The sequence below is a fragment of the Chiroxiphia lanceolata genome, chromosome 13 (assembly GCF_009829145.1).
Source record: "Chiroxiphia lanceolata isolate bChiLan1 chromosome 13, bChiLan1.pri, whole genome shotgun sequence".
Taxonomy (NCBI): domain Eukaryota; kingdom Metazoa; phylum Chordata; class Aves; order Passeriformes; family Pipridae; genus Chiroxiphia; species Chiroxiphia lanceolata.
This window is the reverse complement of record NC_045649.1, coordinates 11018621-11046427: the sequence shown is the minus strand read 5'-3', so window position 1 is coordinate 11046427 and position 27807 is coordinate 11018621. Positions and strand designations below refer to the sequence as shown.

Sequence of the window (27807 nt, the reverse complement as noted above, 5' to 3'; positions counted from 1 at the left end):
TAATAGTGTGACTGATGTGACATTAAGAATTAATTTACTGACATTACTTCACAGCATTAATGTCACCTTTATATTTATTTAATACATCATAGCAGACATAGGGTACCTCTGCCACACTTTCCAACTATTTCCACAGCACAGAAACAAACCCAGGAACTTGCTGCTTAAGCTCTCTGTCCCACAGTTTAGTTTCCTCTTACCTTTTCTTGTTGCAGTTCACTAATGTCAGAAACACAACAGATGGTTGCTGCTGCTTTGTAATGCTTCTGTTTCCTGGTGGCCCCTGATGCTGTGTGTCACCACACTGGAAGGGTGCTTTAAGGTGCAATGAGATTTGAGGTACTCTGAGAGACAAAGAAGCCGCCTGAGGTACTGATGCACTGTCTGAAAAAAGTAAACAAACAGAACTGGTTACACAAGTGCAAGGCACATTCTTGCAGCATCTTCAACAAGTAGTTTTACCTTGTGAGACTGATGAATTCATTTTCAAAAGATAAAAAAGGTAAAAAAAAAAAAATAAATGCTGCATGTAGGCCAAACACCTTTTGGGTATTTAATTTATCTCAAGAATTTCCAGCTCTTAAGGAAAATGAGAATAACTGAAGGCCACTAGACACTCAATACATCACATCGCAAACTAGTCCTGATGTTCCATCTACTTGGACTATATCAGCCACTTCAGCATCCTAAGACATCTGGCAAATGACTAATATACTTTTTGTCTCTTTGTTTTCATGGATATAACAGAATGGACATTAAAAGCAAAATTTGCATGTCACAGAGATGCATGCAATAGTCTACATAATTGCACACAGGTTATGTTAGCAGGGCATTTTCATACATAAAACTTCCTCTGCTCCACGGCACTTTCACACACACTTAAGTTTGTTTCATACTTCAGATTATTCCCCTAAATGACATACCATGATATACAGCTAAACTTCCTGCTGGATCAGTCCTACAATTACACATGTTTGTTCCACATGTGCCTACCAAAAATATCAGAGCCTCCACGCAGCTTTCTTCTTTAAAGTAAATAGCAAGGAATAGACTGTTTTATTCCTATCCAAAACTTTAGTCCCAGTAGGCAAAAAAGAGTCTTAGTGTGTGTGAAAAAGAAGGGCAACAAAAAAGCACAAAAGCTTTTTTTGCTTTTGTCACTTAAGCTATCCAACAAATAAAACCAGACTGGCTAGCAGCCAACTTGAATTGCAGTTAAATAAATTTCTATTACACTTATTCATTTTGGACAACGCAACATAATTGATCAAAAGCAAAAAGCCTCCAGAAATTATTTTTAAGTTAAAACCTATCTCTAGAAATATGATAGCAATCTACAAGCTACTGTAGGTAGAACAAGTCATCATTTTAATTTGTGACAATGAATAAGGTGAACTTGTATTCATTCTAAGAACTTCCTTCCTGTTCCTAAAGGAAAACTGACTTGTAATACAGCATAACACATGTTATGGGAAAAGTTTAAAAATTGCTGTTAACAAAACACACCTCACCTCTTTCAAATGCAATAAAGAGCATTTTAATTTTTCTTTAAAAGTTTACGATTAGGCAGATATAGTTTTACCTACAGAAATATTAGTATTAATTGTCAACTTTGCCCCTTATTTGCAGGCTATATTCTCAAAGCAATATCCTTATGTTGATTACTCAGCTAGCAAATGCACAGGTGAGCTGTTTATTTTAAGAACATTTCATTAACCCAGTGGGGTCTTGAACTGAAAGAAACGGCTTAGTTTTCCTTTGTGCATTGTAGTAGAATATGCACCTAAATTATCGATGGCATTTACCCTCCAGTTTAAACTAGAGTAACATGGTTGACAGGAGGAGAGTTAACTTTTAAATCCAACCAGATAGGCTGTTTTCTGACAGAGTTTCAACTGAACAATACACATGCAGACAATTAGCCAGGTTTTAGAAGCTGGCCAAACCCAGAGAAGAGCTGGAAACACGTTCCTTAGTGTTTCTCATTAGAGACTGACTGACTGAGAGGATTCCATGGGAGAATGGCTTGTTCAGGGCTGGCCTTTCATCTCAGAGGCCTGTGTATAATGTGCCCCAGATTCCGTGTGAGTGAGGTGGTGTAAGCGCGATCTGACCTGGGAGTGGTTTTTCACGGCACGTGAGCAGTGCAGAATTCATGGGCAGTGCAGGTGGCAGCCAGTGTGCCAAGCAGGGGCAGGGGTGACGGTGGGAGTGCAGGTCCCGGTGCTGCTGTTCCAGGCAGGGTTTGCCCTGTGCTCCCCTTGCAGCCCCTGCAGAGCCACCTCACCCCGTCTGCACACCTTGCACACAGAGGAGGCGACAGCACTTGGGAATCTGAGCCAGGCTTGGGGTGAGTTCTAGACTGACTGGCAATAAATGAAGTTTTGCTTTCCTTACAAATTAAAAAAAAGAATCTAAGCCCCAGTCCAATCTGCTAACAATGCTTTAATTCACTGTAAGGCTGTTGGTTCTCATATCAGTCTCCAAGTATAGCTACACCTGCATGCTAGTGAGGGCAAATGCCATCCTCAGCATTGGGAGGGATTTGCATTTGAAGTACAGTTTACTTCAGCAGTTTGCATGGAATAATTGATACCCTGCTATTTTTTCCAAATGCATTTACAAGAGTTCAATGTGTGTTAGTCTGTGCATGTTCTTGAGCATCAGACTGGTAATCAGATAAAACCCAGCTGTATTGATAAGATACTCCAAAAGGAAGTATTAAATGCATAAATACAGCACATCTACCATGACCTGATATGTTGGTTTCTCCATATTTTTCACACACTGTCTTAAATTTTGCTTTTTAGCCAGGATTTATCACAGTCAAGGAAGCAAACCCAATTCCAATATCCAATTTCCCTTCAGTTTTTCTAAACCACAAACTAGTACAATTTATAGAGGAGAATATATACTATGACACATTTTCTCAAAGGGAACATTTACTGCAGAATCCATCACTCTAATGACATCTTTTTTAGCCTCTGTGTTTTAAGCATTTCACTACAAGTATGTCTATTCTCAGGAATTAGTAGAGCCTTTATTAGTCAATGCTAGACCACCAGTATGGAGTTTTGCACAGATATAACACCTCAGATTTAGTGTAAGGAGTATACAAAGATTGAATCTATTTTATGTATGTGCAAATTATTCTAGAAACAATTTTCTCCTTTTTACAGTAAACTTTGGTCTCTCAAAGATGCATTTTGTGAGCACACCTGCATCCCTTAAAGCACCTCTCTGCACGGTACTGAAGCAGAAAAATAAGTGAGGTGCCTACTTTCTTTTTGCTCTCTTTTAATCTTATGACCCTTCTGTATTTAGTGGTCCCAGAGAAACCTCAAACTATCTTTTATTATCCACCATGGCAACATTTTACTTCTCAACTATTTACTGCTCAGCTACACCTAATTGCCTTGAATGTTTCCTCTTGGAGAAGAAATTACTATCAGCCTCTTCAGATTTCTCTTCCCAATGCTGATACATGAATGATATAGTTACAACTCTCCCACTACTTATGTTTGTACAGTTACAACATCTGGAGCCAGTTAATAACATGAGAATCACAAAAGAAGGAAAGTTTCCAGCCTTTGCGGTTTCTGAGAAAAGTCACTCAAACATACCCTACAAGCCCACAAACCAGAAAATAAAGTTCTAATTTTATTTATTTAAAATATCATTAATTTTCAGTACTTAGGGATGACAATACTGTGTGGCTGATCCTCTCATCTCAGTGTGAGCCTGGTGTCTATAATGGACAGACAGCTGCATGTTGGGTCATGGGAGGAGCATCTTCCTGTGTTAAGGAGGATGCTCAGAGCAAGGACACTGCTGAGGAGCTTGTGGCCTGGAACTGCACAGCTTTGCTGCTGCTCTCCTGGTCTGCACTGCTCTCTGCTAACCTGCTGTGTCCAAAAAGTACCATGCTGGAGCAGCAAAGAGTAGTGCCACTCTGTACGTGAAAAGTCTTCATTTATTTCCCACTGTAGGATACCTATTGTTCCTATTATTTAAGGGACTCACCCAAAAGATTACATATATAATAATCAACAAATAGAATAGTAGAACACAAGCAACATTAGTGCCGCTGTCCAGGATTCACATGGTTTTGGAATTTGCTCCAAGATCAATTAATTACTTTTTTATAACACATGAAAATTTCCAACTAGAAAATTGTCAATAGTACACAGCCACTTGCTCATAGATCAATTTTATATTGTAAAGATACTTATAGATTTCCACTTTGGAGTTAGAGATTTCTAGAAAGATGTGTTAAAGAAAACTTTCAAGAGTCTATAAGGCATTTTGGTTTATGTACAAGAATGTAATTGGTAAAAGAGGAGCTCTTGGAACGCTTCAGAAACCTTTAATGTGCAGCCCTTGTCTTTCCCATTTTTGAAATCTTACTCACTTGAGTAAAATAACTGCCAACTGTTTCTATGAGTCTGACAGGCTGTAACTTTCTGAACCTGTCTTGGTCACAGAGGGCTAAGAAAAAGTGCCTTACATTGTCCTTCCCCTCTTGTTCCTCTGTTTCTCGCCTTTTTCATCTTTCTTGTGAATTTAGAGAGCTTCCCACTTCTAAACTCTCAAGCTTTCAAAGTGTGACACATGAGTTTAACACATCTTGTTAACTTAATATTTCACAGAAAAGACTTTCCTTTGGAAATATTCTAGGTCAGCTTTACCACTATTATGAGAAGTAATTTTTCTAAGGTCTTGATTCTTTTAAGTACCAAGTATCCTCAAATCGTGATCTCAGAATTAGACCCTTTATGGTTTCCCACTGGAAGCTCACAAAAAAAAAAAAATAAAAAAAAATCAGAGGAACAATTTTGGTCCACGGCCATCAATTGTAAAGAGTCACAAAGGAGAAGATATTCCTAAAACAGTGATGGAAATAGAGAAGGAAAAGCATGAAAGGGCTTCCAATCATGCAATGGATGCTGCTCCCTTGTGAACACACTCTGACGTTTTCTTCTTAACAATGAACAAAAGCTATTTTCTCTAAGGGGGAGAACAGGAAAAGGCTCAAGCTAAAGTTGGGTCAGGACTGGTGAGCACAGAGCTTCTGTGTCATTAGTTAGAGAAGTCAAAGTCCACTTAAAAGTCTCTCTTGCCTGTCCCCAGCCTGTGCTCTCCCTTTGAAGTCCATCTTCTCCCTCCAAAATGCTGCTCCCTGGGCCTCAGCCTTCTATGTAGTTCCCTGTCCCAGTCAACTTCCTACCCAGCCCAACTTCTATTCACTTCTATCCAACTTCTCTATAGCTGTGCTGCCTTTCCTTTCCAAATGTCCAAATCTGGTTGCAAAACTGTCCCCTAAAACCACACCATTTAGGGAGAAACAGATGAGAATTTGATTTATAAATATTTTTCCAGCAGTTAATAATAAAGCATTACCTGAATGGATCTTTGTTAGCAACAGAGTCCTAACACCTCTGTATCATGCAACTTTTCATATGTTTTCAGACTTTTGGGGGTTTTTTAGCTTTTTTTTTTTAATTGCCTTTTTCTTTTTTTTTTTTATTAACTTCTTCCTTTAAGACCTAGAGATTTAAAAGGATTCAGGAAACACATTGCTTTTTCCAGATGAAATAAGATACAGAGATTTCAAAGATCTGAACTACGCTCACTGCTTCCTAGTGCTTTCAGACAAGAGAAGGAATACAGCCTGGGGTGGGAGTAGCACAATGCACCCCCTCCCAGGCAGCACGTGAGATAGTACATTCACACACACAGAGGACAAACAGGATAATGGAACATTAAAGCTGCAAGTAAAGTAATGCAGTCACAATTTGTAAATGCAGAAGTTAAGCATGGATTTGTACTAGGATGCAGACTTTGCTAGCTTGATCACTGAACAACAGTATTTCAGGAACAGTGTACCATAGGGCTCTCATTTTTTTTATTGTTTATACACTGAACATATATGAGGACAGAATAACTCACTAATATCAACTGGAGACAAAGCCAGAACTTTCAAAACTAGAGCAATCTGAAGATGTTCAGGATAAGATTTTAAAATAAACAAGAGAAAAAGCAGTTTTTCCAAAAGAATGCTTCCTCCCCCTCTTCCTTGTCCCCTACTCCTCTGTCTCCAACAGAGCCAGCACCAGATGTTTCAGAAACCACACACTGGGCAGATACACAAGATCATCTGTCCCTTCTTCCATAAAGGTCTCATCCAAAGGGAAAAAAATCTAGACAACCTAGTTCAAAGAACATGCCAGTAGCAGCAAATAGCAAGCCTTCTATTTTAAATAGCTCTCATATTTGAAAAGAAAAATTTTAATGGAATAGTTTAAAAATTTCAAATCCTCAAAATCAGATCACACCAACAGAAAAGTCTACAGGATATTTCTGTGATAAACACACTAATCTCAAACAGTTCACGAGTATGTAATCTATGAACATGATTAATGAGGAAAGAATATTTTCTCAGAATTAAGATTACTACTTTACTACCACAAAATAAAGCCCTGATGGGGAAGTAGCACTTTATAGATTTAAGAAACAAGTGAAACATTTTCCCTCCAGAATAGAAGTCTTTCACCTTATTCCAGGAAATGTATGTTTTTCCAATATGCAAATGTTTTCAAAAATGCACAGTTGATATCCTTGAATATCTTTAATGAAAAACATTTAGTGGTAAATAGAATTCCTAAAAATAAAATATTTATTCAAGATTAATAGTAACACAATAGAATGGATTTAGATATTGAAATCGTGACAAATAATTAAAAATGAGTTTGTTTCAAAATGAAATGGACATATTGGTTAAAGAGGGATTTTCTTCTATGTGTAAATGTAACAGGTAATATTTTTCTCTTGGACTTTGACTATTATTTTACTTCTAAAAGCAGCACCTGTAAAGGTGCAGGTGATTCCTGGTGACAAGTGATAGTGTCATAAGTCAGGGTGGGGAGAAGAATGGAGCGATGCCCAGGGTAGCACTGAAGGGGGGCTGGGGCAGCTGTGGGGTTCACAGCCCCTACCTCACCATTATAGCTGCACAGTGTAAAACACCTCTTAGGTTGCTTTCAAGTGCACAGACAGCCAGTCCTGCCCCTGGCTGGCCCAGGATCAAAGGACTGCAAAGGTGGCTCCGTGCCACCACTCCCTCTGGCTCCGCTCAGCTTCAGGAAGGCCAAACTCAGCACAGCTGAGAATCCATCCCAGCACGTTAATCATAAGGCTTGGGTGGAACTGCTGTCATGCCAGAGTTTTCATTTCCTCCACCTTTCAGAGCCTGACTTTTTCAAAAGAACACAAGAGATGCTTCATTAATTATCAGACAACTTAATTTTGAAATTAAGCACCTCAGATTGGAAATGTCCTGTAGCTTGCAATTTGAGAAAGCCACTGAAGTTTGCAGAAGTCAAGCATGTATTACCTAGAAAAGATTCACAAGAGGAAGAAGAAATTGTGAACTTATTTCAGATGTCACTTGACAGTGACATAAACACAGCACCATGAAAGACAAAGTCCAAATCAAGCTGATAAAGCATTTTCAGATCAAGAAAAATACAGAAGTTAATACTAATCTGATTTGCTAAAAGTGCAAGAAACTGAGTTAGGTGCTCACTCTGTTTGGTGCCAGTGGTGCTGCTGGTAGTACAGCCTGGTACTGCAGCCTTTGTCCTTTTTTTCTCCCTTCACAGGGAGAGAGACAAAGGAAAAAGAAATTACAGTCACTCCAGTGTGATGAAAAGAAGTCACAAGAAAAATCATACATTCACAACGAACAAGTGTAGACATGATATTGGCAAAATTGCTTACTGAGAACCAAACATATTTCACTACAGTAGAGATATAATTTAAATCTGCAGTGTCAAGTTCAAGAGAATTAAAAATTCTTTTTTATTAATTATTTTTAAAGGGAATATAGAACAGATATTTACCACAGCTCCATATATTCCAGAAAACTCAGGACTCAGTATTTAACTGGAAACAGATGCATATTTCTAACATTTATAATTTATATCAACATAACATTATTTAATTTCAGGAGCTGTTCACAGGAGCTATCAGTCTCCCATGGATGAGATGGATAAAGATTAGTGTGAACACTGGGATGTGAGGGACCAAAGATGCAAATGAGGTCACAAAGACCGAGGAGACAAATGAAAACTCCCTGTGCAATTATAAAATATTTCAAACCAGAAAAAGTTTGCTGGATTATGGAAATACATTCTTTCTGAATACTTTTTTTTTTCCCCTTCAAATCCTTGCCATCTTTAAAAGCAAGGTGACAGCTCTCACAAGAGAAATTTTTCTTCTCCTCTGCTGTGATTTGATTTAGATCTCCTTTCCAGTGACAGACTGCCAGATTGTGTAAAGCCCGGAGATCTCTACAGCAGGCAGTCCACTAATGACTCAAAGTTTGTGTAAGATACAGAGAGGCACATACAGAGAGAGAGAGAGAATAGGAGAAGAAAGAATTAAGCCTCCATTTCACTCACCCATCAGACAGGGCTCCTGAGCACCCAGGCTCATGCCCCGTTGACAATGGGGAGCAGTGTTACTCCAGCTGGGCTCCAGGCACCCCCAAAAGCTCACTCCAGATGTTCCATTGCCACTCCATTGATAAGCCACTACAAACTGCAGCTATTAAAATAGTATAACATGTGGAAATGTAGTAGTGTTTTCGCTGATCTGTTTGAACAGCTTGTATTTCTGGTCTGCAAAGTTTGAAAACTTTTTCTTTCAATAGGATGTTTCTTTTTTTCCTCTTTCCAGTATCAGTTGCAAAATTGCCTAAAGTCATAGTCACATGTCAAAACCCTGACACCTACATTTAATGATTTCCATTTCCATTCCAACATTCTCATCCACTTAACATCCTCATTGCTTGGCTACTGCTCCAGCATTCACGTCTACATTTTATCAGTGTTCCGTGGCTTTCAATGGAATAACTCCATGGTCACACACATAATTCTATCTTCATTATGCTAAGTGGACTTTAATCCTTCAGCACCAGTAAAAAAGAAGCAGTTAAGTAATTTTTTATGTTTTTTTTTCATTTTGATTACAGTTTTCTGCTTCAAAGTAATTTATATTGATCCAATTCACATATAGCCATGAACTTAAAATAATCAAGTTCATGGACTTTTGCTTTAGCAAAGAATCTGGAACTTTCACAGTACGGGCATTTTGAGAAAAATACTTTCATGACATTCAGCTGAATAGAATAGTCATAATTAAGTCAACTGTGCCAAAGCAACACATTATTACTTCATAGGAGATGTTTGTAATGGAGGATGAGTTATTGACTCAACAGCCCTAACAGTCCTAACAGAGTTTGACCTGCATTTAGCATGCATTACATACAGCCAAAACAAATGAAGTCTCATTCTGCAGTCCTCACATTATCTAACTACTTCTAGAGAAAAGCATTTCATTCAGTTGTGTTGGTAAAATGCAAACTACTAATTAATTGTCCTCTACTATGAACAGATTTACTGAGGGACACTGAATATCCACCAGTACAAGATCTAAAGTAAAATGTCACAGAATTCAAGCTAACTATAAAGATCTACCATGTGTATCACCCCTCTAGGAAGTATCATTGTCACACGTTCCCTTATGTCCAGTGATAACAAAGAATGTACAAGAGAACTTTTAAAAATGTTATGATACCTTCACACCCAAAAGAGAATGAAGGCAGAAAAGAATACAAGATTCCCTAATTTTTTTTAATCTCCATTCAAATATTCCACATGCCACAGAATGAGATGGTTACTTTTATAGTTGTTTTAAAAGGCTGACTTTTCCATTTTCTTAACCTGCTTCTTTTCATTCATTCAGCTTTCATGTTAGCTTTTAACCACACAATGTTTGTCAGCTCTTACAGCCAGCAGATCCTCTTTACAGGGAAAAAAGGTCCTTCTAGTATCTGATCTACTTATTGAGAAGAAAGGAAAAATTATAGCAAAGGTGTTGTTGAGTAGAAGAAAAAAAAGAACAAATTTTAGTTTAGCACATTTTGATACTATCTCCACATATGAGGAAAAAAATCTCTTCCATTCATTTGAAGTCTTCCTGATGGTGTCAGGATAAAAATTATCATGTTACAGAGCAATTATGCCCCATCCTATCTCCTTAACTGACAACAGGGGAAAAATTTTAGTACTAACAGGATTTATATAGGCCTTGTCTGAAGCAATGTAAAACTGTTGCAAACTTCCTATCTACAGTATAAATAAAACTAAGATTTTAAAGAAGGAAATCAATAACATAATTCTCATGTTTAAAAGTGCTCAAATTAAAAACGCCTTTTACTTTTTTCCATTATTTTTCTTTAAGTTCTCAGCTTTAAAGAAATATTCAACAGTAGTTTTCATCTCTTTGTATTAAAGTTCTTTTGTTACCTAATAAAAACAATTGATCTATTTTAATAATGAAATTAGCAACGTTGACACACTTCTGGGAAAGAAAGAGTGTGGAAAAATAATTCCTGGATTAATGGTTATCCCTTAGAAACTTTCAGCCCTATGTAAAAGGAGAGAAAAAAGAGTGATGCCTGGTTTGAAAAAGGGGCTTTAATCTAGACTTATGAGGAGAATAAGAGCTATTAAATAGACTGACAAGCAAACCTTTAAGTTTAAACTTGATAACTGTTCATTTTTTCTGAAACTGTAGGAAAGGTCAGACACAAATGAACATATATGGGATCCATTTTAAAGAAAATATATCTATTTAATCTACAGAATTAAAAAAGTCACACCTTTACCTCTACAGTAGAGTAAATAATCTTTACATACTCCTTTTTTTCTGAGGCTGACATAAAGTCACCATATGGGTCATAATGGAAACAGTATCTTTCACCTCTTTGTACCTGAGCAAATGACCTCCTTTCAAGATGAATTTTCCAGAAAGAAGGTAATTGAATTACTTGAGTGCTGATCCACTTCAAAGGATGTTCTTTATAGGAAGTATAATCAGATTCTGATGCTTTGATCAAGAGAATCTATGAACCTGCTCACTCGATCACAAACTCTACTATTTGCCATGAAGAGATAATTAATCAATTACAGAAATACATCTGCTCTGAGTACTTATTGATGACTTGACAGAAGGAATGCATAATTCAAAGAGTAAAACCCTTGGGAAAGCCAGCAGTGGCTGCGGACCGAGGAATTCAAATGAGACAGAGGGTGCCCAGCTTAGAGGTAAGTTGCTAATGATTAAATGGGAGTATCTGCTGTGGCTTCATTTGAAATGGAAGACAGTGAAAGGAAACGACTGTTGCTCAAATCTGGTTAGAAATATGATCTGTCAGCACAAATCTTGCCACCCTTCCCAGAGCAAGCCTGGTCAGCCTCACAGCAGAACCCGATTGTTTCAGCTGTACCAGACTAAAGAACCGACCCAGAGAAACTTATCCAAGGGCAGAGTTTATTCACCCTGTATGTCATGCACAAACCCATGTTTCCAAGGTTTGTGTCGCCTTTTTTCAAAGGGCCACAATATTCCAGACTTTTCTCAAACACCTACATGTAGTGGATGCATTGCTCCTTCAGGACATCAGGGCTCAGGTAATTAATATTTTCACTTTTCAGTGAAAACAAACAAATGAATTTAAGAATATTAGAGAACGGAGAGAAAATATTCTAGAAACTTGGCAGTAATGAAGGATATGGATAAGAGATCAGATTTTCTTTTTTGCTCTCTTTTAAAATATATAGGAAGGTAAAGCAAATTAAAAAGGAAAGGTATAAATATAAAAACAATGAAAGAAACACTCAACAGAAAAATTATTAAATCTGTGGAACTCACTGCAAAATGAAAAATTTGAGTCAGAGATATGAATGATATTGAAAAAGAAATTAGATATTTACAAGAACATCCTTATAAAATAAGTAGGTAAAGTTATTACTAAAAAGTATCCAAGTCCTCACCAGCCTGTTTATGTCCAACCACTGTTTAAGAAAGGGTTACAGAGACACTTTCTCAGTAGGAACAGGTTATTCTGCAAGGACTCAGCCCTGCTCCATTAACTTCAATGAGCTTTCCTATTGAGTTCAAAGAGTAGGATCATGTCACAAGATTATTTCTTGCAAAATCCTGTAATGTCTCTGACACTAAATTTGATTGATGGCATATTTGATTTCATATGCCAATTTTTGTACCCTGATATGAACCACAATGCTGTTGAAATCGACCTCAGTTATATCTATGTCTATATAATATCAATCGTTTGTAATATTTGAAAGACCTATGCATGTTATATTTTCTCTTTATCATCACAAGATTTCACACAAATACCATAAAGTGTCTGATAGATGTAATTTCTTATAATGTACCTTAACTCCTTCCAAAAACATGCTGCATTTCTTACGTTGTAGACATTGCAACTGAGAAATTAAAATTAGCCTGTATATTTAACAGTCCAATATAATAGTTCACGAGTAATTGTACTAGACTATAGTCACAATAAAATTCAACTGCAATCATTACATCCCTGTGCTAAAGGCTCTCACTATTGTACTATGTGAGCATCTCAGAGCATCTTTATAATTCAGGCATGTAGGAAATCTGTGTCATTAACTAAATCTGAGTAATTAAGAACATCCTTGTTGAGTAGAGGGCCTCACTACTCTTAAATGAGTTATACCCCAGCCCACAGGTGCCCTCCTTCCATTCATGAGTGGTGTGATCCATAAGAAAAAACATATGTATTTTTAAGCACAAAAAACCCTACAACCACAACCTACAAATGCTCTTCTTTAAATTCTAAAATAGACTTGAGGCTAAAATAGGAAAGAATCTGAGAGGAAATTTTAGGGAGCTTAAGAGTACCAAAATAAAGCACTGCAAAGGAAGTCATCTCTGCAATTTTATCTACACTAAATCATTCAAAGATCAAAATGTTTGCCTATTCAAAATTTCATTCTTTCCCATATCCATTTAAAATGAAAGCAGCCTCTTTTTTCATTAAACTCAATTGAATTAGGTCAAACTTTAACATCATATTTCATTATTTTGCCTTTGCTTAGCGCTTCAATGGCCAGTCACGAGCTGACTTTATCCACTGCAAGCAGGACAAGAGCTGACTGGGAAGAGATGAAGGAAGCCCTTAGAATACAATCTCCTCTCATTTTGGCCTTGAATTTTAGGCTTTCACAGAAGAAAGAAAAATAAAGTGTCTAAGGTCTGGACAAAATTTTGCTGAATCACTCAGGTGAGTTCCTCAGCCAGATGTGAGACCCTCCTGCTGTAAAAGGCTGCAAATCTTTTGTGGAGGGGAGCCCTCACAAAGTGTGGTTACAGCACCTGAAATTCAGTGGCAATAATAACCATCCACAGGTTTCTAAACAATCCAGGGATGCACGTGCACCTCTTATTCCTTCTCACATTTTGAGTCTGTATGAAGTTGTTTATTTTATTACCTTTTATTTCCAAGATGAAGGAATTCTATAATCCATGTACAGAATTAATAATATTTTAGAAAGGAGAGAAAAAAAGCGCAAGTCATTTGAATTCAGTTTTTATGCAGCATGCCAAAACAGGCTGAAGTTAAAAGTGATAGCAGTGCACTGAATGAATTGTAAGGTTTGTTTTTATCTTTCTTATTGAACAGATTCCTGCAGTTTACTTTTTTGAGCATCTTACAGCATCTTTGGATCAGCCAACAAAGAAATTCCTTTTGGACACAGCATGTGGTCAAATGAAGATTCTGTTCAAAGTGACATGAAATCAGAAATATTGGCTATATAACAGGTATTGTCTTTTTCTATACCTCTGTTCTTCATTGTCAGTAGTCCCCATAACTGAAGAGGCACACTCACAAAGAAGTAAGAAATGTTCAAAGTGGGCAACAGATGCTTTATTAGAAGGCAAACCTTTCTCTTTTCTCTATTCATTTTATCCTAACACCAGCAGGTTTCCAAGGGGGAGAAAAAGCAGCTTTGAAGCTTTTTTTTTCCTTCCAACTGATGTATTTTTTTTAAAGGGTCCTAATTTCAAATGCTTTAGAGAAGTCTGACTTGGTGCTCTTATGCTACAAAACATTTAATGCTTTAATAGCAGGATCACTACGAGTTCCCCTTTGTATTTGCATTTTTTTCTGATTATTAATGGGACAGACAAGTCCCAGTCATTGGTACTTGCAGAATCCTGCTCCTCCAGGACCCAGACAATACTCATCTTGGGTGGTAGGGAGCTACAGGGGACCTTTGACCCCAGTAGCCTGGGAATAGTTTGTCAATTTGTTGCAGTGTCCTATATGAAAACTGGTTTTACCTCCACACGCATACGAAACTTGTGACATTAACACCTTAAAAAGACTTACTACACTAGTGCCTACCCCAGCCAACCTCTTAATTGAAGTCAGTTGGAGTTTTGCTCAATCACAGAATACCAAACTGAACCCAAAGGAAAACAGCAGCCAGATATGAAGCCAGGGTAAACCGGCCCTGCTGCAGAGAAACCCATCTGCATCCAGCCTCAGCATTCCAAAGGCCAGTGTCACATGCTCAACAAAACAGCATCCATGGAGCTCCATTTCACATACAAGTTTCATCACACTATGTTGAAACTTGGAGTTGTTCACTGTAGTTATAACACACAAAAAATAGCAGAACCAGCACATTCTTATATTCTGTGTCAATGAACAGGGATGAATAGGCATAAATAGGGCTTAATGCCTATTTATGGGACTATGTGGGAGATACATACGTCAGCATTGTGTATATTCCTCCATGGAAGCACACTAGCTGCCACTCCACACAAAAGTTTTGTTTATACAAGCAAAAGTATCAAAGTAACAGTTGACTAACCAGGACCCAGGGATATGAAAAAAGATGAGATGTTAATAAAAGATTGCAGTCAGTAGGGAGAGTTACTAGAATATAATTTTGTGTAGCACATCCCATTTGATGTCACTCTAAAACTGCATTGTGAATGAACATTTTAGTAAAAAAAACCAAGTTTATATTCTGTTCAATTGCTGATCAACAACTCAAGCTCAGATACTGTTTCCATCAGAATAGTTAATATGTTAAAGAACATAGAAACAGGACGTTGTTGAAACAGGAGTAGATCAGCCCTGGTTCTATGGTTACTGGACTCCTACAGGGAGCCAGAAGCAATGAGAAACCAGTCTGAGAAATCAGGGAGATGTTTAACTTTCAAGGGGATTCACAGATTCTGAAGTCTGGCTTCTGCCTTTTTTTTTTTTTTTTTTTTTTAGCTCCTAACCTGTACCTCAAAAGGTAATCATGTGTTCAAAATCTCTTGGGCACTTCTCTCTTTCGTTCCTTCTTTTCTATTTTCAGAGAAGTGGAAAAAGCATCTCTTGGTCATTTTTTTTTTAATGTGTTTTAGGTAAGAGCACAGTTACCAAGGGCCAGCCTTTGCTACATTATACTTAACATTCCCTCACTTTTCAAAAACACAACTAGTCAGAAGTTTAAGCTACAAACTACAGCTTCAACTACCAACTTCTGCCTGCAGAAGAGCTAACTAGCAGAGGTAACTTCTAGACTACTTGCACTGTTCTGAATCTACTACATTAAAATAGAAGGGGGCACTGTAATATAATAATATATGTCCTACACAGAGTTGTTTTATTATCCAAAAGCTGAATTTCTTTTCAGCAAAGAAGCTGTAAGAGTGACAACTCAAAAAATACAACATATAAAATGTAGAATTAATACTTTCACATGACTGTTACATTTTTCCAAGGATGCATTCAGAACACTAAAGTATCTACCTCAGAGGAGCAGAATTTGTTTTATTCTATTTCTTTTAATGCTAGTGAGAAAGAATGTCAGTGTTTATTGCTATTTATTCATATTTTGTGTATTAAGCTTTGCACAAATATATCACAAAAAATACAACACCACCACCACAAGATTAAGCAGTTGCACAAAAGAGAGAAAGTTATTTATGGAACGCAAATGTAAATTTGACTATTGAAAAAAACATATGTAATAAAAGGTATCTTTCAAAGGAAAGCAAATGAACTTATGAAATTAAAATCAGTAAAGCAGGATTACATGAGGAAAACAATAATGGGGAGAAGGTCAAGAGAGACTGAGAGAGCACACTACTAAAGAATAAAGCTATTGTGTAGATGAACTGAATTAAACCAACTTCCAACACTAGGGCTTATTCAGAATAGAAAAGTAAAAAGTAATAAATTAAAAAGTGTGGAAGTGACCCAAATGTGCAGAAATTAGCTTATAAAATGGCATACTGTGGCTCGTATCTAAATATGTGAATGCAATTCAAGGCTCTGCTGAACACTGAGCTTTGACCCTGGTTGTATGGCCAGGGTTTGCCCAGGAGAGAGCACCAGGCAATTGTCAGAAGAGGTGGCTGTTGCAGTCTCCAGTTTCTGTCTTCCTGAAAATTAGATTCTCTGTGCTTTCTAATCCCTACATTTCTACTGAAACAAGATTTATTTAGAAGAGGTTTTTTATTAGAGCAGATTATCATAACCGGGGGGGGGGGGGGGGAACAGGCCTTTTTTTACTCACCTGTCACCAGCAGGTTCAGAAATTACTTGTTCTTATCACAGTATTCAAAGCAAGCTTGAGAAAATATAGTAGCAGGTGTTGTTGGATCAGTGGTCAGTGCTGATACTATCCCAGATAGCAGCACAAACAAAACAGATATATCAAGTGAGAGATGGGGAGGAAAGAAGAGAATACAATATAAGGCAGTCATTATGCAACACACTGTGAAATATGATGAAATTGCTGAACTACTCTTTCTGATAGTTCAATAATTCTTCCTGTTGAAGAGGAAATAACATGGAATAAATTTTAGAAAGCAAGTCTTGAGCGACAAAGAAAGAAATGGTCGAGCTGCAAGATAAGTACGCAGCAAGGCAGAAAACTAATTTAGCTGGAATCTGAAAAAACCAAATCCATTATGGTCAATAAATTAAGTCCTAGATTTAGTAAATGGAATAGTTTGGTTTGTTTGGGCTTTTTCTTTAGGGTTTTTTTTGTAAGCCAACTTCAGAAATGCCAACATTTGCCTAGTATGCTGTTATTTATTCACATAAAAGAAAATATAAAATCTCTAATATATGGAAATTATAGGGACTTCACATTAAAGCCCAACTACAAGCATTTTTCTCCCTGAATTGCTATGCTTTAGTAATGAGTGAGTTTCCAAAAGGCATGCACAGGGCAAGAATTCACTCAGACAATAGGACTGTTCACTTCAGAATTTTTCTTTCCCTAGAAGTCTCTCAGCTAAAGGATGCTTCTGTTCTCATCTCTAAATGCATGGGCTAAAGTCACATATATAGAAAGAGAGAAGGGACACAGACTACTACAGATATCATGACTGATGAAGTTCAGCACCCAGGCAACTACTTCATACTCATAGATGTCCTCTTAGGATTGTCTAGGGTACTGTACAACCTCTTACAGTTTTGTCTCAAGGCTAGGGTTTGGAAGCACCCAAGTAGTAAAGCATTAGCCCTGAAATGCTAAAACTTCCAGGGGAATAATATTTGAAGGAGGACAGAGGTATTTTCATCTGCTATCCACTGCTGAGAGCAAGCTTTTAGCTCAGTGCTGGGGTCTAAGATCCTGAGAAAGATAGGCCCTTGCAGTTACATGATCATCACCTATATCAAACAGCTCAAACAAAAAAGAACATCTCTCATGTAAATCTCTTCAGAAAATGAACAGAAAGACCTGGAAAGGTTAAAGGCTACAGCGTTTAGAGCTTTTGTTCATACCAAGGAAAAAAAGGAGACAGTGTTCAAAAGTTTTATTCTTAGGCCATTTTCAGCAATTCCCTTTTAAAAAAATCCCACTTTTATGAGAACACTTACCTTATTCACAAAGTTCACAAATAGTTTCTTTCCCTCTATGTATGCCTCTGTGTGTCTGAGAATAACAATAAGAGTGTAAATTTTTCACTTGTTCTTTATGTACTCCTTTACAACAAATATCATCTGAAGAGTCAAGGGGAGTCCATTTAAGGTCTGTTATGTTTCAGATTTAAACATTCCCTGACATCCCCTCTCAATTAGATTCTCACTTCAGGTATTAGACTAATAGTTGTAAGATCCTCAGACAGTGCTGGCAGCTCTATATGTATGTTTAAACATACAACACATACACACACATCTGTGATATATCACACTTGTGTGTGTATATGTACATATAAATGTAAATACATATAAACACCTAATCAAATAGTCCAGATATCTTTTCTGTATCTGAAGATGTATATACTTACAGAAAACCACATTTTATTTAGTTGTCTACTGAATCTTCTTCAGTGAATTGTTGCTCTGGGAATATATATTTCAACAGAGCCTCAAGATGAGTGACAAATATACTTCCAAGAACACCCATGGAGAAGTTGCTAATTTTTTTTGGATTCCCCTTTTTCTGATAGCATTGGCATTTTAGAATCCTTGCTACTACCGGGGCTCTTTGATCTCTACAATTTGGCGCCACAAGATTTGCCCTCTGTAAGTTGTGAGAACTTAAAAAGGATTGTTTAAGGAGGGCAACTCTGTGTAATTGCACATTAACCATACTTAGAATGATTATGGCTTTCTTGACATCAGAATGATGGGTTATTAGCAGTATTTTAAGGCTTCTATGCTGGGGAAATTGTAATTCCTCTCTGGATGGCAAAAAGAGTTGAATTATAGCAAAGATGAGGAAAACTAGGTTCGCTTCTGCGTTACTTAAATCAAGACTGTTGCTTATGGGATTTATGTAATGGTTAAATTCTCACTCCAATCCTTCCCTATGGTACCAATATAGAATCTGAATCTTTCCTGTACTAAGGACTCAGTGACAGAAGCATGTCAAAAATTAGAACACAAATGTCATCCAGGAAATAATAATAATAATAATAATTACATAATTATGATAAAACCTTCTGCATTAAAAAAACCCAACCTTCCAAATCAGTAACATGTGTGAATACACAGCCTTCCAAATCAGTAATATGTGTGAATACACAACAAGTTTTAGGAGACAGTATTTGTGACAACTAATATGACTATTGGATCTCCTTAGACATATCTTCTGGAGTTAAAAGATCAATAGCTCTCCAAGTTGTTATCGCATGACAGGTCTGGGGGGCTATAAAAGGAGCCCTGCCTACCATGTAGGACAGCTGTCTGAAGGTAAAGCTCGTCCAGCTTTCTTTTACTCCCTGCTGCCTGCTCACACCTTCCCGTTTTTAGCTTTTATCTTTTTCCTGACCATTACAGATGCCAATCTTGTGTATTCTTTTCCTCTTTGTTAATACTTCAGTCCTTCTCTGTAAGTTGAGATTTCACTGGAAATGTAAAAATGGAAGGGAGAGCCTCTTTTTTTTACTTTCCTTTAAATTTTGGTAATTAGCAAACTGTTTGCAAAGTACAGAAACCCCATAATAGCGTGGACTTTTAAAAATTACTTATACAGAGTACTGCAGTGCCTGAAACCCAAATTTCTTTTATGCACTTTCTCCAGAATGTCTTGAATAACATACCCAGGTGGATGACACATGATGTCTTACCCTGGTAGCATACAACTACTGGTATCAATATTCCAAATGCTATTTGGCCACTCTCCACACACAAAGATAAAAAAAAAAATCCAAATTATGCAGAACTTCACTGTGTTAACTACTGCAAATACAGAAAATTCTAGACTGTCATGTTTTGAAAATAAATTTTAAAAATTGTTCAAATTCCTTTGTCGTACTCCAATAAATAAACATTATTATTCTTCTTCCAGACCTGGGTATTCTCAGTACTTATTTTCTGTAACCATTGAATTGGAAGGAATCAAAACTCAAAAAAAGATCAATATCAATTGACTGATGAGGTTTTTTTTCCTATTCCCTTCATTATAACTTGAACAGAACTTTTGATCACTACCAAATTTCTAAAGGGAATACCATTTCAATGTTAAGACTAATGAGACTAGTTTAATCTCATCCCTATAAACAAATCAGCTTAAGCCTAATGAAATCTTATTTTTGTAAATTAATGCACAAAGGAAACAGTTCAGGGTAAACAGACTTGTAGTATACATTGTTTAGAGACTATTGACTTTCGAATTAGCCTGCTTTTCAAACATTTCACGTCAAAAATATAGTCAAAATGCAAATGTAGCATAAACGGCTCTATAATAAATGCTCATTCAACATTTATTCTTTCTCAAATCATCTTTTAAAGCTCTTTCATGCTAATGTCTAGAAGATGTGACATTAGAAAAATTGCTTTGACATGCTAAGGGGCTCCAAGATTAACAAAAAGAGAAAGAACAAGATAAAGCTTTCAAAAGACCTATTTCAGAGGAATTATTACTTCCTTTGAAAGTCTTCCAAGGTTGCAGTGCATTTAAGCTTGTTGGCATACATGTAAATGAAGGACTACAAAAGTATTCCACTAAATACAACTTGAATTAAACCTTCAGGCTAATGTTAAGGAATGAGGATAAAGGCCAGATCCTAGGCTGGCAACAACTCATTTAAATTAAAATTCTTTATTTGAGGACTCAAGTAAGGGAGATTCTTTTTTTAATCAATACAAGAAATTATAAATGTAATTCCCATATAAAATGTCTTGGACTGATGGACCTTTCTGATTGAGCAACTAGCATTCTAAAGAGGTATAGTAATGCATTGATCCATGCTGTAAAATAGAAACAGTGTCTCAACCAAGAACTTACTCTCCTTATATAGAAACGTCCCACTCCACCACCACAAATTCTTGATTTCACAACTAAAAGAAAATAGGGATGGGTTTTACTTGTAAGGATAAAGCTGTGATTTAGTCTTCTAGTCCTTTGAGATCCAAGGGAATGTTACATGCAGTTACAACTTTCATTGGGAAACATCACACAGTAACATCCACTCAGCTGCAGGTTTGTATTATTTGTATAAATTGACATCAACCCAATTACATCACCCTTCTCTAGGCAGAACTGTTCAAGAGTTTTAGACTGATGACAGACTGTAGGATTAACTACACAAGGCCAGGGTTATAAACAAAGGAACGAACAGGTGCATTCCAGAAAGAACCAAAGGCATTACATTTAATCATTTCTTTGCTACTAATGTTCTTAATCTGTTACACAAAACCATAACCTACTCTTGCCAGTAGGTTATGTCCTCTTCTCTTACTGCCTTCCACCATTCAGACTTTCCATGCTGGTTGTACTTGTCCACCCCTAAAAAGATCCACTTGCATGAGTGGTGACATTGTCTGCTTCTGTTCTCCTTGCCTTGCAATCTCTCTTATACCCATATTTAATTCACCGTGTTTCTATCTCATAAAAAGTATTGTTTCTCAGAGTAATAAAAGGCCCATGGCTTGGAATCAGACCAGGGTAGACCCAGGAAAGACCAGACAAGGAAGAAGAGGTCTGGTACTCGATGGAGTTCTTCACCAAAATCTGTCTTCTAGTGAAAGACACAATAACATATGTCTGTGGTGAAAACCCAGCCAGGTGTCTGGTCTATACAGATGAGCCCATTCCTACTACATACCTCCATTAAATGACATACCACATTAACAGGTACATTTGCAGCTCTACTTCCTCATAAATTGCAGTTTGTGCTATCATAGTTTTGATGTCAGATCACAAATTAGTACCTCAAAAGAACCACATCACAGCAACAGCAACTGTATGAGATAGTGCTGCAAGAGTGATCACAATTTTCTCTAAGCAGGCTGCTTTGAAAAAATAGTTTATTAGCATTCTAAGTTTATGTGAATATTGGTAAGAATTTTAGGTCAACAATATATGGCAGAATACTTAGTGATGTATCTGCAGGAAAATGTGGTTTAAGAGAAACAACTAATGAAGAGGACCATCTTTATATATTTTCTTTTTCTGAAATATCACAAAAGCATATGCCACTTACACTGCTCAGTCACCTGCAAAATCTCTCCAATTAGCACCTGCATTTCCTACAGCTACCCAGTCACAACCTCACTTGTCAGAGTGAAATCTGGGTTTGGGGAGTTTTTTAAGGGGCTCACCATCTCACTATTCACAAATGTAGATGCACTAGAAAATTAATTTATTACTAGAGCAAGTCTTAGATGAACTTAAATCATGCAACTTTCAATCAGCAGAATCACATACAGCAATATCCATGTACAAAGCTGAGCAGGCATGAAGTCAGTGTTTAACTGAGTCTTCACCTAACTTAAGCTGCCAAGAGATGTCAGTGCAGATATCTAATTGATGTGTCCAATTAAAAAATAAAACAAATATGGCTCCAGTATTATAACATAATTCAAACTTTGAAATATTGACCACTGAAAGTGTTATTATAGCTTAAAAATGAGATAATTCTTCTCTACAAAATTCTGTGTTCGTATTGTCTCGCAGTCACCTTCAAACAGTCACATACAAGCAACAAAAAGAGAACAAAAAAAATCTGCCTCATTTTAGCCTTACTTTTTAATTCCCCGCAGAAATATCATGTGATATAATTAGGGAATTTTAGATGCAACTCTATAGATTCCTTTTTCTTAGCTCACTTTCTCTCAAGGGAGGGGAGAAAAGGTTCCTGAGATGAATGTAAGGCTGTCAGCATTTGCTTTGGTTGCACTCATATTCCACCTGAACACTGAACCATGAAAAAAAATGAAGCTCTTTGATGCAGGCTTCCATTCATCTGCCTGTAACAAAATGTATGGAGCAAAACATCTTCTAAGCAGCTCATTTCCTATATGGGTAGTTCACTTGAGACTTTGCTGAGCAGGGAATTAAAAGAGATCATCTCCATAAAAATCTGCCTTGGTTAGTAGCTTTGATGGGCCCAATAAATTTTGTAACAGAAATTTTTATTAAAAGGTGACTTCCTTATTCCTTTCATGCATAGTGATTAAATTACAAGGAAACACTTTAGAATACATCATATTGCACTATTCACTCACCCCACAGATGCAGAAACAACTTTTGCTGATACAAATCATCATGTATTAATATGATATAAAGTGGCTGATTGATACACACTGTGATGAGTGGACAGGGCAGGGGTCCTGGAAAAGGAGAGCAAATGCAGTGCAATAAAAATATTCAGTAATTCACCAGCTGTATGTCAGTGTTTCTGACAAAGCTGCTGCTGCTCAGGTGTGAGCCCCCACCGAGTACAAATTGTGTGGGGAAAAAAAGTGGTCTCCTGCTTTCTCTATTGTGTGATCTCATCCCACACTACATTCACTTTGCTAGACTGGTATTCTAGAATCTCCCAGCAGAAAAGCAGTCCTTTTGTAGTTGCTTGATCTGACCCTTATATTATCAAGCTGACTCCACATATCTTTGGGAGAACTCCTGTCACCTGGTCAAGCAGTAACATCTGCCTTAGATCCCGTTACCTCTGGATTGCACACGCAGAGCTCAACTGGATCTCAGTAAACTGCTTTGTGATTTGTTTTCCCTTAAACTTTTCCAAAAGGCCTCAGTACCGCATTAAATATTTCAGTCCAAGATGAAAACACAAGGACAGAATCTCAGCCTTACTATCAAACTGGAGTTTGCAGCCACATGCAAAGATATGTACAGCTCAAACAGAATTTATGAACTTAGATACTAGATACTTAGATACTAGAAGTTATCAAAGTCTAAATTCACTCTGGTCACAACTTTCATTGCATACTTTCATCCCAGTACATTTTTCCTGCAACAACCATAAAAAGCAGCAATGTGGCAGGCATACTTTTATATGCTACCAACACCTGCAATTAACACCATTGTCACTGGTCGTTCTACTCACAACTTCAGCACATTAAGCTTCTGAGCTTAGCCCCTGTGCCACAAACTCTCCTGCACTCTTGGGATCCACATGTTCCTAATTACATTTCCACATGCCAACAAATTCTTGTGGCTATTACAGGTCATCAGAAGGCACTTTTTCCACACATGTAGCCATGTTATTCTTTCCTAAATCAAACAGTCCAACAGCAATCTGGTATGGTTCAGCTATCCTTCACAAGCCACAGAGAAATATCTTGGAAATCAGGACAGGGTGCTCAAATTTTAAGTATCACTACCCTTGCAGGGTATTTTTGCAAGTCATCTATTTTCAAAATATAATAAAATCAAAATAAGTGTCATTGTTCTGCACTTAATTTTTGGTCAAGCTTCATTTTAGGACTGTGGAAATCTTTGTACCTACTAAACACATGCCTTTCTCTGTTTCGGTTTAGCAAGAGTTGATGTGTTTAAATTTTAGTAAGTATACTTAAAGAACACTTGCAATCAAACATATTATGATACTTGGACCTGCAAATCATTTGATTGTAAAAAAAAGTCTACTTTCATAAGTACTAAGGTAGAACACCCCACAAAAATGCTTGGGGAAATCAATTTTTTAAATAGAAAGCAATTCAGATCTGGGAAAAACAAAAGTGCACTCATCACTATGATTTAGAGAAGTTAGTCTTTTACTCTTCTAAATTCTGTCTCGGATACACAAACAGGATTATGGAGGACCAACATCCAGATGCTGGGTACCAAGAACTCCATAATCATGTCTTTATTTTTAAGACTGACACATACAGTGCTTTCATCTCTGGGTGCTACCTATTTTTCCTAATTAGCAGTTTGAAAGAGAATGCCAGAGTTTTGTAATGCAGAGGGAATGCTTTTTTCTCATCTCAGTCTGTTCCAAATGTCCTGTCGAGTAGCAGGAATCTTTGAAGTTGTTCCGTGACTCTATCCCTTGAATCACAATGTGTATAAATGCTGTTACTCATGCTTACATTTGGCTTCTATTTTCCCTGCTTCTTGAAGCAGGCAGTTATTCATCCATTATAAAATATTCTATGTCCATCCCTCACAATGGTCACAGAAAAACTAAAACCTGAGAACTCCTTATTTAAAATATAATTAGACTGCATATAGTATAAAACTTCCTTTTATCTGGAAAGCAGTAACATCACCTTAAGCACAGAATCAATTAACTGCATGGCACCCTTCTGATTCAGCAGCATAAGCACACTAGCCAGTGCAACAGGTCTCCCTCCATTGGACACCAAGCAAGAGTAGCTCCCTGTCTCTCAATATCTACACACAAACCTTGCTCTTCACCTGCCTCTCAACAGCCCAGGCTGGAAGAAACCTCAAGAAATCACCTGCTCCAACATTTACCTGAACAGTTGCAGTGTCTCTCTGAACAGATATCACTTTTTTAGACTTTCTTGCTGGTAGAAGCAAGTATGGCTTAGACAAGGGAACAGTGACAGAGCCAGCAAAGGTCTTGTAAATGCAGAGCTTTCCCCATCCATTAGCCCACATTCATCAACTTCAACGCTGGTTGTTCATTTAGATTAGAATTTGCAATGGTTGTTGAAGGACTGGAAGGAGTCTCACAGCTGTCTAAGAATAAACAAAGTGAACTTCTCAGCTGCCCACATTGGTGGACAAGTGTATGGATCACAACAGCTGTGCAGTTAAACTCAGAAAATATTTATTCTTTGCTAGAGCTTCACTAGAACAGGTTAGAGAACATTTTATTCACCTTTCCTCTTAGAGTCCCAGACGAGTAGCAGCAAAAAATTCACCCTGCTGCATTGTGTGCCAGAAGAATTTCCAGTCATACACTCTGACTGGTAGGTATCAGAAGCTCTAGTAAATACTTTCAGAGGCCCACCTAGTAACACTGCTTAGACAGATTTCCTGTGGCTCAGCATGTTATGTTTTCTGACAACTGGCACAGAATTCTCATTTTCTAGTAAAATTTTAAATAAGGCTTTTGCCTACCCCAAATATTTTTCTGACTAAAACTTCTTCCTCGGGCAACTGTTATATTTTAGTCCTAACTAAAAATATGGTACGACCCTTAGGAATTGAAATCTGCTTTACTGTTTAAGGCTTGGAACCTAAAACTCTGCTGTGCACAACAGTTAAACTCTACACAGTTTATACCCCTGGCTAGAACTGTTTATACTATTTCGTGATGAAGACAAAATGAACCAGGCAGAAAAGCATAAACTGCATCAGCCTTAGAGCAGGCAGAGTTAGTCATTGGTATCTTGTTTGCCTGAAATTATCATTTTGTCTTTTTGAAAACCACACAGTATTATAAATCAACAAGCAACATAACATGCTGTCTCTGACCTTTCCTCACTAGACTAACAGCTTTATTTTAAAACATCATTGGAATCACATTTATATAATTTGCATGAGAGGAAGAGCAAACCAAACAAACACAGAAATTTACACGCTTTGAAAAATATATTTGGATTACTTCTCCTAAGAGTTTTTAAAAGGAAAATGAAATGGCATAAGCTCAGCATCATAAAAACAGATAGTTCAAAACCAGAGAAACTGAAGTTTCCATTGCTAACAATGGAAATCAGTAACAATTAAAACTGTTGCTACTATGCTTGTAGATCTTTAAAGTTCCAAATTAAATTTCAGTGTCACAGTGAAATTTGAAGCATTTTGTAATTAGAGGTATTATATTATAATAGCAATTTTTCCACTCTGCAATGTGTTTCCACACACAACATTGTCTTAAAGTGAAAGCTATCACATGTAGCACATAACTCTTCCTGAGAAAGAGGAACTCCATTTGTTGAGAAACACTCAGACTTGTCACAAAGCACTACCATTTACACTTTAGTCTTCTAAATAAACATTCTGCCTTCATTCTGCACCACTTATGGTACAATTAAACAGCCCTTGTCTCTTGTCCAAACATCCACTGAAAGACTTCAAACAGCAAGAGGATAAGTTGACTCTATGAGAGTGACAATGTGCAACAATAGTGGAACAAAATCTTCCTTCCTCCTGACAACATTGGAGTTCCTACAAAATGTGACATTCTGCTCTTTCAGGACTAGATAATGACTAATCTTTCAGCTTGATCAACTGTGTCTTGCAAGAATTAAAAAAAAATTCCCACCCCTCAACAATGTTTTTAGTGTACTGGGAAAGCACCTCTGGGCCTAAGAGCAAGCACAGAAAAGCAGCCTTCTTCATCCTGGTTTTCTGATACTTAGTCCCCCACTATCATTCTTTCAGGTGAGTCAAGTTTCAAAATACTGCTCTATAGATACTCCAAGAACTTGAACAAAATCTCCTATATTTGTAGATGCATCTCTGCAAAGACAGATAAAGCTACCAAGGTAAACCAGTTTGACTGTTTCACTCCAGCTGCAGGTGCACCATCCTGTTCATGCTCTCAGCAGGTTCCACGTGCCAACAAACTGCTTCAGAGAGTTACCAGGTGTTGGAAGGAATCATAAGAGTTTGTTAAGCTGGACCACAGTTCCCTCCAGGTACAAGTGACATCCCACAGTGTACACTGGTGTCATCTGAAAACCTCAGGTACAAAGCACATAAGCAAACTTAGCAAAGTGCTGTCAATATGCTTTCTACCAAACGCTGCTGGATAAAACATTAGCAAACTAATCTGATGGAACATCCCCACCTAGTAATGCCTGCATGTACAGAGTGCAGGCACTCAGTATTCTTAAATTTCATACCAGTATAGGGGAAAAAAAGTAAATCTGTGGCTCTCAATGGTGCCGATACTTTGTCAAATAAGCAAGGCTCTCAGAAATTGAATTCTAACCAGTAATATTTTTTGCCTTTTCTATATAGAAGGAAAAAAACAAAACAAACAAGGAAAAACACTAGAAAAGTTGCTGAATGAGCCTCTAAAAGTTCTTGAAGAAACTAAGCCCCGTATGTTTGATACTTACACTCAGATAATATGTGTAATATTTACAGATCTGGTCAACAAAGATTCTAAGTAGAACAGAGAGCATTGACACGTTGCTTGTTTAGACTAAGATGAAGTTTTTCTCGGACCCTTTACCCAATCATTTTCATCTTAAAGTGTAAATACCACTTAACC

The 27807-nt window shown here is 37.2% G+C and overlaps 1 long non-coding RNA gene across 1 annotated transcript; it reads right to left on the bottom strand.

The window, feature by feature from the left end:
• Positions 1-277: 277 nt before the first annotated feature.
• LOC116793636 lies at positions 278-27807 on the bottom strand. The gene is made up of 3 exons (XR_004359545.1): positions 27653-27807; positions 17801-17855; positions 278-384 (listed from the first exon to the last, which is right to left on the bottom strand). It is a non-coding gene; the product is annotated as an uncharacterized LOC116793636 (long non-coding RNA).